General features: G+C 47.7%; 1 long non-coding RNA gene across 1 annotated transcript; it reads left to right on the forward strand.

Annotated features, from left to right (window-relative positions):
- The first annotated feature begins 1060 nt into the window (after nt 1-1060).
- Nucleotides 1061-10600, forward strand: LOC138987864 (uncharacterized). Its single transcript, XR_011464142.1, has 3 exons — nt 1061-2365; nt 6046-6482; nt 8051-10600. It is a non-coding gene; the product is annotated as an uncharacterized lncRNA (long non-coding RNA).
- The last annotated feature ends 2679 nt before the right edge of the window (nt 10601-13279 follow it).

A 13279-nucleotide genomic window follows, 5' to 3' on the forward strand; every position in this document is an offset into this window, starting at 1 on the left:
TGCTGCTGCTGCTAAGTCGCTTCAGTCGTGTCCGACCCTGTGCGACCCCAGACAGCAGCCCACCAGGCTCCTCCGTCCCTGGGATTCTCCAGGCAAGAACGCTGGAGTGGGTTGCCATTTTCTTCTCCAATGTATCCATGCATGCTAAGTCACTTCAGTTGTGTCCAACTCTGTGCGACCCTGTGGACAACAGCCCACCAGGCTCCTCCATCCACAGGATTCTCCTGACAAGAATACTGGGGTGGGTTGCCATTTCCTTCTCCCTTTGCTCCATGAAACAAATGTAAATAATGTCTGCAAATTCCTATTAAGGAAGAAAGTGGGAGAGGGATGACCCCAGACAAAGAGCTGGTGTGTCTTTTTTGCTTTTTCCCCACAAATAAACAAACTTTAATAGATATTATTTTGTATTTATATAGCACCTTCTTCAAGAACCTTCGGTGCTTTACAGACATTTTATCTAATTAATCCCACAACAACCCTGTGAGGTAGGTACTACTCCCATTTTACAAGATAAGGAGACTGAAGCACAGAGAGGTTAAGTGACTTGCCCAAGATCTCACAGTTAAATGCACTACGTGACCCTGGGTGGGTCTCGTCATCACCTTGCTGAATCTGTTTCCCTATCTGGTGGAATTAATGCTTTGATTTCTGTGATGGCTGAGGGTTCTCAGGGTCATGGGGTGCCTGGAAGGGTGACGTGATTGTAGTTCAGGGCTGTTGAGGAAAGTTCCAGGCCAGTCCTAGCTGAACTTGAATGTGGGTGAGGTCAGGAGAGCCAGAGAGGAGGCATAAAGGCATAGGAGATAAACACCAGGACAGGCCAGGGCAGGTTGGCCGGCGCTTGAGAGGTGGACGGGACCAGGCTCCCAGGGTGGGGTGTTTGTTAGGACGATTGGGAAATGGCCAGGGGAGGCCACCTCGGGCCAGGAAGGACTCAGGGGAGAAGCGCTGGAGTCACTGGGGCTATTTTAGGATACTTGCAAAAGGCAGCACGAGGTGCTAGGTCCAAGATTAGCTTTGCAGCCACAGGAAGACAGAGCCACGGCCGGAGAGCAGCTTCAAAGACAGAATCAGGAAGTTGCTGGGCTCTCCAGTCTGCAGAAGGTGAGTCAATGGCACCTTTGGGTCTTAGTCTGAGACTGAATAAACAGGCTACTGACAGGCTCTGACACCTCGAGGCAACAATGGCCCCACCCCAGCAGCCCTTGGAGTTGAGAAGCACAAGCTGGAATCAAGATTGCAGGGAGAAACATCAATAACCTCAGATATGCAGGTGACACCACCCTTATAGCAGAAAGTGAAGAACTGAAGAGCCTCTTGATGAAAGTGAAAGAGGAGAGTGAAAAAGTTGGCTTAAAACTCAACATTCAGAAAACTAAGATCATGGCATCTGGTCCTATCACTTCATGGCAAATAGATGGGGAAACAGTGACAGACTTTATTTTTTGGGTTCCAAAATCACTGCAGATGGTGACTGAAGCCATGAAATTAAAAGATGCTAGCTCCTTGGAAGAAAAGTTATGACCAACCTAGACAGCAAATTAAAAAGCATAGACATTACTTTGCCGACAAAGGTCCATCTAGTCAAAGCTATGGTTTTTCCAGTAGTCATGTATGGATGTGAGAGATGGACTATAAAGAAAGCTGAGCACCGAAGAATGGATGCTTTTGAACTGTGGTGTTGAAGAAGACTTTTGAGGGTCCCTTGGCTGCAAGGAGACCAAACCAGTCCATCCTTAGAGAAATCAGTCCTGAATATTCATTGTAAGGACTGATGCTGAAGCTGAAACTCCAATACTTTTCGAAGAACTGACTCATTGGAAAAGACCCTGATGCTAGGAAATATTGAGGGAGGGAGGAGAAGGGGATGACAGAGGATGAGATGGTTGGATGGCATCACTGACTCTATGGACATGAGTTTAACTCCAGGAGTTGGTGATGGACAGGGAGGCCTAGCATGCTGCAGTTCATAGGGTTGCAAAGAGTAAGACACGACTGAGCTGAACTGAACTGAACACACCACTACACTGTAGAAGGGAACTGCTACCCACCCCAGTATTCTGGCCTGGAGAATTCCATGGACAGAGGAACCTGGCAGGTTATAGTCCATGGGGTTGCCAAGAGTTGAACACGACTGAGAGACTTTCGCTTTACTACACGATGCACTTAGCGGGCTGCTGCCACCGAGAACAGCCTAGACTCACTTCTCCTTTTTTAATAGGACTTAATAGTAGTGTGGGTTTTTTGTTTTGTTTTGCTTTTTTGGCCGCTCCATGCAGCTTGTGAGATCTTATTTCCCAAGCCAAGGAATGAACCTACGCCCCTGCATCCCCACATTGGAAGCCATTGAGAGCCCCAACTTGTAAGCTCTGGACCCCCAGGGATGTTCTAGTGTGTTTAAAAATCCTTTTGGGCATGAAACTTTCAAGTTTTATCTTAACCAAAAACTTGGATGTTTTGCTCCTGTTTCCTGAGAAATTAAAAAGTATATTAAATCAATGGTGTCCAGATTTATGGATCTGGAGGAGTGTGAACACTGGTTTTATGTAGATTTGAAACTAGATTGTATTAAAATGCCACTCCAAATACTGTTGCCCTCAGGAAGGGCATCTGGGTGGTTCATGGACAGAGGTGAAATGAAGAAAAGTGATCTACTTCAAACAAAATGTGGAAAACAGAAGGTCTAAATTGGGACTTCCCTGGTGGTCTAGTGGCTAAGACTCCATGCTCCCAGTGCAAGGGATCCAGGTTCCGTCCCTGGTCAGGGAACTAGATCCCACATGCCACAACTAAAAAAGATCCATATGCCACAGCTAAGATCCCGTGCAGCCAAATAAATAAATGATATATATTTTTTAAAAGAATAGATTACTTTATACCAGTGAATTTCTAATCTCAAGACAAGCACACACACCCGTGCTCACAACCTGAGAGTACCAGCTGCATCACGGGAAGCTGGGCCTGCCACGATGTTCCGAGTGATAGAAAGAAAGGCAGCGAGAGGCCCCCGAACCTATTGCATCAAGTCAAGTCGGAAGATGCCAGAAACTGAGGGAGAGTCCACGAGAAAGTGAGCAGCGCGTGCTTTGGGAGGAAAGGAGAGGAAAGCCACCGTCAGCACGAGCCTTGGTGTCACAGAGGGCAACCCTCCCCGATGGACAGATAAGCGCGCTGTGGGCTGAGCCGCCCTTGGTGCTGTGTCCTGGCCCAGGAGATAGGGAGGTCCCGCTTTGCTCCTGGTTTGCAGGAGGCGCCCTGTTTCCCCTTTACCCCTTATCTCTTACTGAAGCCAGAGCTGAAAGGGAAGAATAGAGTTTCAGGTCAACTGATTTTCTGTTCCCCTGGGACTCAGAAGCACTGTCTGAAACCCAGCCTCTGGTCCCCAGGGACACACCTTGGTGGGATTCAAGAATTAGAGCGTAACTGAAGGCATTGTGAGGAATCTGGGGTTATCTTACATACACTATGGTGTGTAAAACAGCCCTTCCAGGAGACAGGGCAAAACTTCTGTACAGCTCAGGGAGTTCAGTTCAGGGTCTGTGATGACCTAGAGGGGTGAATGGGATGGGAGGTGGAGGGAAGTCCAAGAGGGAGGGGATATATATATATATATATATATATACACATATAGCTGATTCACTTCATTGTACAGCAGAAACAGATTATTATAAGGCAATTTTACTTCAATAAAAAAAAGGATTTGGGGATATCCTTCACTGAGTACAAGACTGAGACTGACTGACCAGGAGCCATGTGGTCCAGCTCAGTTCAACTCAATTCATTCTCCTCGAAAGACATAGAAGCACCTACTATATGCTAGGAACTGTGTTAATATAAGAGACACACAGGTATCTCAGAAATGAGTGCTGGCCTCCGACAGTCTGGGGTGTCTGGAGAAGACCAGTAGGAAATTCAAGTGGACTGTGCAGCTTCTTGGTCCTCAGGGGAGTGCAGGCAGGATTTCCGGAGATGAGTCTAGAAGGTTATACTGGGTGCCAGAGGAGGAGGCAAGGTGAGGCCCTCTCGGCCCTTCTGGCTCCTCTGGGTTTTTTTAGAATCAGCCAGAAGAGCAGCTAGCCCAGCCCCTCCCTAATGGTTCAGCCTTCGAGGTGTGAAGGTTGGATCCCAGGGGCCCCCATCAAACAGGAAATGGCTTGCAAGTGAGTTAGCCATTGTCTGCTCCAGCCTGCACTATCTGCTGAGTCCCTCACTCCTGAGTTTCCTTGTTCATTTTCCTGTTGGCTTCCCTGAATTTTTAGGAGAGTTCCCTTGGCAGATTCTCACTAGTCCCCAGCTGCGTTAGGAGGGGGCGGGAGGGGAGCTGGTGCTTTTCCACAGCTGGGCCAGGGGGAATGACCAGCAATGGGAGGCCAGGCCTTTGCTGGCAGCTGGACTCAGCACCAGTGGTACAGTACCGCAGGGGCACCAGCCTAGAAAGGTTCACAGTCTCATAGGGAATGGATGCTCCCTGATGGATGGAGAGACAGCCACTGGGGAGGGGGCTGAAGGCCCACCCCAGCTGCCTCCGTGGGGCTGGTCCCTTAGAAAACGGCAGCGAGGCCGAGTCTACATCACTCAATTTATTTGTTCAAGGAGGTGGAACCAACAACACCAGCCCTTTACTTTTTATTTTATTTTTTGGCCACACTGCAATGCAGATGGGATCTTTGTTCCCCAACCAGGGATCAAACCCATGCCCCCTCAGTAACAGTGTAGAGTCCTAACCACTGGCCCACCAGAGAGGTTGCCTAGCTCTGTTTATTCAGTGTTCTGCTTTTCTAATCTTTTACTGTAAGCAAGTATTATTCTATAATAAACGAATTTTTAAATCACCCCAAATTTAAGTGTTTTATAAATCTGAATTTGTGAGGGTGAGTTACATGTGTATTAGAAGGGTCTGCATATCACCTGGTGTGTCTGTATTTTATATCTTTAATCGATAGCCTTAATTTTCAGAGTTGACAATGTCAGTGGGTACCATGCAGATGTGTGAGTGCAGCCAGGGAAGACTGCCCGTGGCTCTGAGCCCAAGAATCGGTGGAGACTGGCTGCCCTCTGCGTCTGGGGTCCAGCCTGCACCCGTGCTGTGAGCCGTGTGCAGCCCAGCCTCCCTGCCTCGTTGCCCGGCTGCAGACTTGCGGCCTGAGCTGATGCGGCGAGGCCGGATCCCTCCTCGCTGTCCATTCACCACCCAGCGGCAGCAGTGTGTCCCGCTGCCGCCCTCCCCATGCCTGCTCAGCGGTGGGACTGCCAGCGTCTGGCTCCCGTGCAGGCAGAACAGGTGTGTCCTCGAACCTTTCCTGTGGGTGAGGTGAGTCTGACTTAAGAACGAAGTTGCTGGGACCGCTGAGGAAATGAGGTATGAGGACCAGACCCGGCGGAGTCAGACAGACCTGGTGTCCAGCGAACCCAGGTGTTTAACAGGCTGTGGGGTCACAGGTCAGCCGAGGCCTGAGGGCTCCCCGCTAGGCAACGTGGTCTTCTTTCCTGTCTGAGTTCCCTGTGAAAGAATGGGGCCTTGATGAAGCAGGGCGACTGTTTTTCAGATCTGAGTTGCTTAATAACGTCCTTGGCTCTGTGGAGGCTTTTCCTGACATATCTTGTCTCCCTCACATTTTATTGTTAGTCTGGCCTGACTTTGCAAGAAAATGGATTGTCTTTGATGATTAGACTCTAAAAGTTTGTCCAGTAGGCGGCTAGAACCAAGAGGCAGTGTGGTTTGGGCAAAGAGCAACAGAATGGGAAGACAGACTCTGGGATTGGTGGCCCCTTCCCCAGTATTTTATTATGAAAAATTTCAAACACACAGAAAAATTGTAAGAATTGTACAGTGAACATGTATATACTTGCCATGTATGTGTATTCTACAACTAACATTTCCTTCTGTTTGCTTTATCACTTACCTACCCAGCCAGCTGTCCGTCTAGACACACAGCACTTGATCTTATTTTCTGATATATTTGAGATAACAGTCCGTCTCACCTCTAAACACTTGTACGAATATATGGATAACTGAAGTCATTTATGGTTCTTTCTATTTAGGTAAAACTCACCTATAGTGAAATAAACAAATTACCTACAGCATTGAGATGGTTGGATGGCATCACTGACTCTGTGGACATGAATTTGAGTAAGCTCCAGGAGTTGGTGATGGACAGGGAAGCCTGGCGTGCTACAGTCCATGAGGTCGCAAAGAGTTGGACACAACTGAACGACTGAACTGACTGACCTACAGTGTTCTAACCAAGGAGCTTCGACAAAGGCTTACACCTCTGTAACCCAACCTTTTTTTTAAATCAAAGATTTTTTTTTTTAACGTGGACCATTTTTTAAGTCTTCATTGAATTCGTTACAATATTGCTTCTGTTTTATGTTTTAGTTTTTTGGCCTCAGGGAGTGTGGGATCTTAGTTCCCCAACCAGGGATTGAACCCACATTGCCTGCTTTGGAAGGCGAAGTCTTAACCACTGGACCACCAGGTGAGTCTGTCTGTTTTCTTTCACTGATCTATTTGATTTTCCCTATGTCTAGGCCCAGATTTTCTTCACACTGATTGTGTAAGTGGTCCATTCAGTGACGTCCTGGCCTCGTCCCCCCGTCCCCACGGTGAGTCACTGTGCCTCCCTGACGTGGGAGGCCACGTCCTTGGTGCCTAGACTGCACTCTATTTTTGATCAGCATTTCTCTGTTGATTCTACAACGTGCTTGTTTTGAGAGAAGCTTTATTGACTTGAGGATCTGCCTGAATTCCCAATCTCTCTGTAACTCTGGAGTCTTGTTTCTGTCTCATAATCTCAGAAGAGTGGGCCCCATCATTTCGAGTTGACCAGAATTCGCTGGTGTCTCTGGCAGGAATGTCTTATAATCAGAGACACCTGACAGCAGCCATGACAATGGGGTGTCCTGTAAAGAGGGTACCATATACTTTACCTTCCAAACCAGGGCACTTTGGAGATTGAAAGAGGTCATTATTTACAAGGATGCCAGGACCCTGGTGTAAACCACGCCTGCCCCAGGGCGCATGGCAGCCCTGTCAACACACCGCTCAGGATTCAGCCGGATACACTCCTTCAACAGTCATTGTTCAAAGGTCTAAGGGCCAAGAGAGATTCTAAGACGATAAACCTAAACCGTGATTTCTGCCCTAAGAAACCTGCAGTGTCGCTGGGAAAGCAAACAACAGACAGGGAAGGATGTGAGTGCCACGGCTGGTGCTCACACAGGGTTCCTTGTGAGGAGGTGGGAATCCCAGGACTCAAGCTGGGCCCCAGAAGGTTGGGGGTGGCAGAGGGTATGTTGCAGAAAGCTTTCAGGTACCAGGTGAGCAACTGAGGTAATGAACGCGACAATGTTACTCACAAGCTGGGTTCGCATAGCCTTTAAGTCATCAGAAATGGGGCTCTTGCCTGGAAGGAAAAGAGGTAGTGCTGTCCAATCCACGTGGCCAGGAGAAGCGAGAGCAGCTCCTGGGAGCTGAGCACGGGACTGCTCTTGCTTTGGCTTCCTTGAAGGCCCATTTGCAGCTGCGCCTGGGATGGGAGGGCCACACTCCCCTGGATGACCGCATCTGGCCAATTCTGGCGCCCCGAGAGGGAATTCCAGCCCTGGGCTCTGCAGCTCCCCTTCTCTCTCCTGCCTACACCTTCCTCTGTGTCTCATGAGCCCCGCCCCCATTCCCACCTGAGCGGTGGCTCTTGTCACTTCCCAACTGGAGGGGCCACCACGGCCCACCAGCGTGCCCTCTAGCCTGCAGAGAGGGTTTCTAAACATAACCCATCCCCTCTCTGCCCTGCCCACTGTGCTCACAGGTCGCTTCCGTAGCTAAGTACCCGGGGCCCTGGGACCAGGTGCGCTGCTGTTCCTCTGACCTCATCCACGCGGTCACCCCCAGCCGCTCACGACCGCCCACCTTCCTAGCGCGCTTCACATTGCTTCACCTTCCCCCTCACCCCGGGCCCTGGTCCTCTCTGTCCCCTCCTCTCCCCCATCCACCCTCCTTGACTGGCCCTGGAGGCCAGCCCCTGACCTCCCCGCCTCCTTCCTCCAGGTTCCAGGGACACGAGTGTCCACAGCACCTGGGAGCGTCCGTCTCCCGTGAGACCGGACTTCTCGACTGACACTTTGGACCAGGCCCTTCTTCGCTATGTCTCCAGGACCACAAAGTGACATTGTCCCCATCGAGAACCACCAACTCCGACATTGGCTCCTTTGGGTCAGATAGCCTGTCTGTACTGTTAACATCCCTAGGGCTTCTCCTGGTGCATCAGAGAGCATAGGTGGTTGATAAACACACATGCAATGAATGATGGGGAAAATGAACCACTGTTCTCTTGATTTTGCTGTCAGGACAGTCAGATGGTAAAACCTCTGGGTAAGACAACTTAGCATTATCTATAAAATCACAATTAATATGCCCTGTGATCCAGTGATTTTTCTGTAGGAATTTCTTCTGCAGCTTTACTCATACGTGTGTAAAATGATCAACGTTCCAGGTTATGTACTGAAGCTTTGTTTTAATAACAAAAGACAGGATGTCTTACGGCCCGTCTGTGGGACACATCAACTAAATCGTGGCCCTTCATACCAGGAATGCAAGACAGCTGCCACTAGAAGGAGAAACCCTCCATGTACTGACTTGAAAGATGTATTATGGAACTTTGAAGAGCAAAATGCAGAGTGGACTATTTGTACTTAATTGTATCTATATAAAGAAACACTGTTTCCATCGTCTCCCCATCTATTTGCCATGAAATGATAGACCGGATGCCATGATCTTAGTTTTTTGAATGTTGATTCTTAAGCCAGCTTTTTCACACTGTTTCACTTTCATGGGGACTCTTTAGTTCCTCTTGGCTTTCTGCCATAAGGGTGGTGTCATCTGCATATCTGAGGTTATTGATGTTTCTCCCAGTGATCTTGATTCCAGCTTGTACTTCATTCACCAGCCCTGCATTTCCCATGATGTACTCTGCATATAAGTTAAAAAAGCAGGGTGACAATATACAGCCTTGACGAACTCCCAGTCCATTGTTTCATGTTCGGTTCTAACTGTTGCTTCTTGACCTGCATACAGATTTCTCAGGAGGCAAGTCAGGTGGTCTGGTGTTCCCATCTCTTTTAAGAATTTCCCACAGTTTGTTGTGATCCACACAGTCAAAGGCTTTGGCATAGTCAATAAAGCAGAAGTACGTGTTTTTCTAGGATTCTCTTGCTTTTGCTATGATCCAATGGATGTTGGCAATTTGATCTCTGGTTCTTCTGCCTTTTCTAAATCCAACTTGAACATCTGGAAGTTCACAGTTCATGTACTGTTGAAGCCTGGCTTAGAGAATTTTGAGCATTACTTTACTAGTGCGTAAGATGAGGGCAATTGTGCAGTAGTTTGAACATTCTTTGGCTTTGCCTTTCTTTGGGATTGGAATGAAAACTCACCTTTTCCAGTCCTGGGGCCAAATGCTGAGTTTTTCAAATTTGCTGGCATGTTGAATGCAGCACTTTAACAGCATCATCTTTTAGGATTTGAAATAGGTTAGCTGGAATTCCATCACCTCCACTAGCTTTGTTCATGGTGATGCCTCCTAAGGCTCACTTGACTTTGCATTCTGGGATGTCTGACTCTAGGAGAGTGATAACACCATTGTGGTTATCTGGGTCATTAAGATCTTTTATGAATAGTTCTTCTGTGTATTCATGCCACCTCTTCTTAATATCTTCTGCTTCTGTTAAGTCTATACCATTTCTGTCCTTTATTGTGCCCATCTTTGCATGAAATGTTCCCTTGGTATCTCTAATTTTCTTGAAGAGATCTCTAGTCTTTCCCATTCTATTATTTCCCTCTATTTCTTTGCATTGATCACTTAGGAAGACTTCTTACATCTCCTTGCTATTCTCTGGAACTCTGCATTCAAATGGTTATGTCTTTCCTCTTCTCCTTTGCCTTTAGCTTCTCTTCTTTTCTCAGCTATTTGTAAGGTCTCCTCAGACAACCATTTTGCCAAAATCACTGCAGATGGTGACTACAGCCATAAAATTAAAAGATGCTTGCTCCTTGGAAGAAAAGCTATACCCAACCTAGACAGCATATTAAAAAGCAGAGACATTACTTTGCCAACAAAAGTCTGTATAGTCAAAGCTATGGTTTTTCCAGCAGTCACGTATGGATGTGAGAGTTGTACTATAAAGGAAGCTGACCGCCGAAGAATGGATGCTTTTGAAATGTGGTGTTGGAGAAGACCCTTGAGAGTCCCTTGGAGAGCAAGGAAAGCCAACCAGTCCATCCTGAAGGAAATCAGTCCTGAATATTCATTGGAAGGACTGATGCTAAAGCTGAAACTCCAATACTTTGGCCACCTGATGCAAAGAACTGACTCATTGCAAACGACCCTGATACTTGGAAAGATTGAAGGTGGGCAGAGAAGGGGACGACAGAGGATGAGATGGTTGGATGGCATCACCGCCTTGATGGACATGAGTTTGAGCAAGCTCCAGGAGATGGTGAAGGACAGGGAAGCCTGGTGTGCTGCAGTCCATGGGGTCACAAAGAGTCAGACACGACTGAGTGACTGAACTGAACTGAAAGAAACTGGAAAAACACACCAGGTGCTGGTACGAGTAGCCACACGTGGGGGAGGGGGTGGGAATGGGATGGGTCTGGGCAGAACAAGAGCAAGAAGTGGAGGAAGATTTTTCATTGAGTTCTTATTTGTGCTTTCCGATTTTTAAACCTTATATATGTATTGCCTACTTGAAATAATTCTGTTTTGGCTGTGCTGCATGGCTTTTGGAATTTTAGTTCCTTGACCAAGATTCAAACCCATGCCCCGTGCAGTGGAAGCATGGAGTCATAACCACTGGACCTGCAGGGAAGTCCCAAAATAATTATTTGTATAAGGCAGAAAATTGTAATGAAATTTACATGTAATAAAATGTGCACAATTCTAATAATTGGTTAGTTCAATAAAATCTTATTATAATAGTTACTGCTGCAAAGAAGAGTTCTCTATTAAAATATAGAAAAACCTTTTTCACATCCCTGCCCATTCACATCCCATATAAAAATACTGGGTATTTCTAGTTTTAATAAAGTGTCCTCTAAAAAAAGTTTCTGGGCAACACATGTCTCTCTAGTCCAGTGTAACAGTCAGTAGTTTTTCCCCAGTTATACCTGCAAGAAGCTGCTCCCTAATGTTTACTGAGACACAGCCGAGGATGCTCTGAGGGGCATGAAATGAACAGGATACACCCCCTATTTCTGAGCTGTTTATATCCCAGGGCGAATCCCCTGCCTGGATCCTTTACAGTGTTTGGATCTTTGTCATCTCTTACTCTGAGCCCTGACCCTTTAAAAATTTTTACTGGAGTCTAGTTGATTTACGATGTTGTGTTGGTTTCTGCTGTACACCAGAGTGAATCAGTTCTGCATATATTAATACGTATGTCCACTCTGTTTTAGATTCTTTTCTCATGTAGGTTATCACAGTGTTGAGCCAGGGTTCCCAGTGCTCCACAGCAGGTCCTTATTAGTTATCAGAGCCGCTCTCTGAAATAGCTCCACCTCCTCCTCCCTCTCCAGTCCCTCACCTCCTCCTTCTTCTCCAGTCCCTCACGTCACGCTCTCTGATTTTCTCACAAATATATATCCATTTGATCATTGTTCATCTTCTCCAGCTAGTATAGCACCTGCCCCATAGCAGACTTTCGATAACTATCTGGTGAACAAAGAAATAAATGAGTTGAGAAAGGAGATCTGAGCCTCCCCTGTTCTAGAGGATGTTGTAGACAGTACAGAGGCCAAATATGGTCAAGAAGAATCAGGGACTGTCTGTGTGAGTCCTTGGATGGGGATGGCTGGAGAGTCATAAAGATGATGGATCCGAGGTCTCCCTGGTACCTCAGTGGGTTAAAAATAATCCCTAAGCAGCTAACAGGACACCAGTGGGGGGGACAGACCTGAATTCTGCACAAAGATAATCCAGTGGAGTGAAAAACCCAAGCCAGGGACTTCCCTGGTGGTCTGCTGGTTAAGAATCAGCCTCCCCACTTGGGGAACACAGGTTCAGTTCTTGGTTGAGGGACTAAGATCCCACATGCCTCGGGGTAACCTAAACCTAAGCACCACAACTAGAGAAATCCAATGCGGCAACGAGGACCCAGCACAGCCACAAAGCAAACAAACAAACAACAACAACAAAAAAAAAAACCCAGCCAGAGCCCCAGTATTATTGTTCAGTCGCTAAGTCGTGTCCAGCTCTGCAACCCCATGGACGGCAGCACACCAAGCTTCTCTGTCCTTCACCATCTCCCGGAGACCACCCCACCTTGAGATGCCTTCATCCCTGGCCTGTACCCCCACTTTGGAGGCAAAACAGCTGGGGGTCCAGGACATGGCCCTTGGCCCTGGGCCTCACTGGGGGGTCCGCAGCTGTTCCCTGTCTCTGTCCCTGATTCTACTAGTGGTGCTCCCCTCGCTAGGTGGTTGTGAGAGTTATATGAATTAATACTCGAGAGGACCTTAGAGTTGTGCCTGGAATATGATGAGCACTTAATCGATGTTACTTGTGGTCGTTTTGTCCTTGGATTCTCTGTCTCCTTCTCCAGCTCATTTTCCAGGTCCCCAGAGGTGACTCAGCTTGGCCTGTTCACCTTCTTTCCTCTGTGCATTTTATCACATGATCCTTCTGAGCTGCATCCAGCATAGGCAGTGAGCTCTGAGTCCTTCCTGCTTTTCCCCCCGAGCTCCAGCCCCAGTCCCAGTCCCCCCAGACCCTGACTCGGTGGCCCTGTCAGCACCAGCATCAACACTCCTGATTCCAGTTTGTTGTCTCTGGAAGGTGGGCTCTTTGATGTCTCCCCAGACTTTGATGTCTAAATAGCTGATGAGTCCTTCACTTGTCTGCACCCTGCCTGCCCTGGTGCTCCCCTGAATTGGCGTTCTCACCACGCACCAGGACCAAGCTGTAACTCCTGCTTCCTCTCCTCTGCACCTCACCACCAATTAATCACAAATTGTACAATAAATCTCACACGACCTTCTTCTGCTCTCAGAGGCCTCTGGGGTCTCCTCCTGTCCAATCTACTAACTCCAAGCTCCCGGAAGCTTGTGAAGCTTTCCTGAATCCAGCTCCCAACGATTCCTCTGCCAGCTCAGCCTCTTCAAGCTCTAGCTCTTTTTCACATCACTCAGCTCAAATGGCTGTTGACCAGCCTCCACTATTTATTTATTTATTTTGGCTGCATGTGGTATCTTAGTTCCCGGACAAGGGATCAAATCTGGACC

Source organism: Bos mutus, chromosome 5 (genome assembly GCF_027580195.1).
Source record: "Bos mutus isolate GX-2022 chromosome 5, NWIPB_WYAK_1.1, whole genome shotgun sequence".
NCBI lineage: Eukaryota > Metazoa > Chordata > Mammalia > Artiodactyla > Bovidae > Bos > Bos mutus.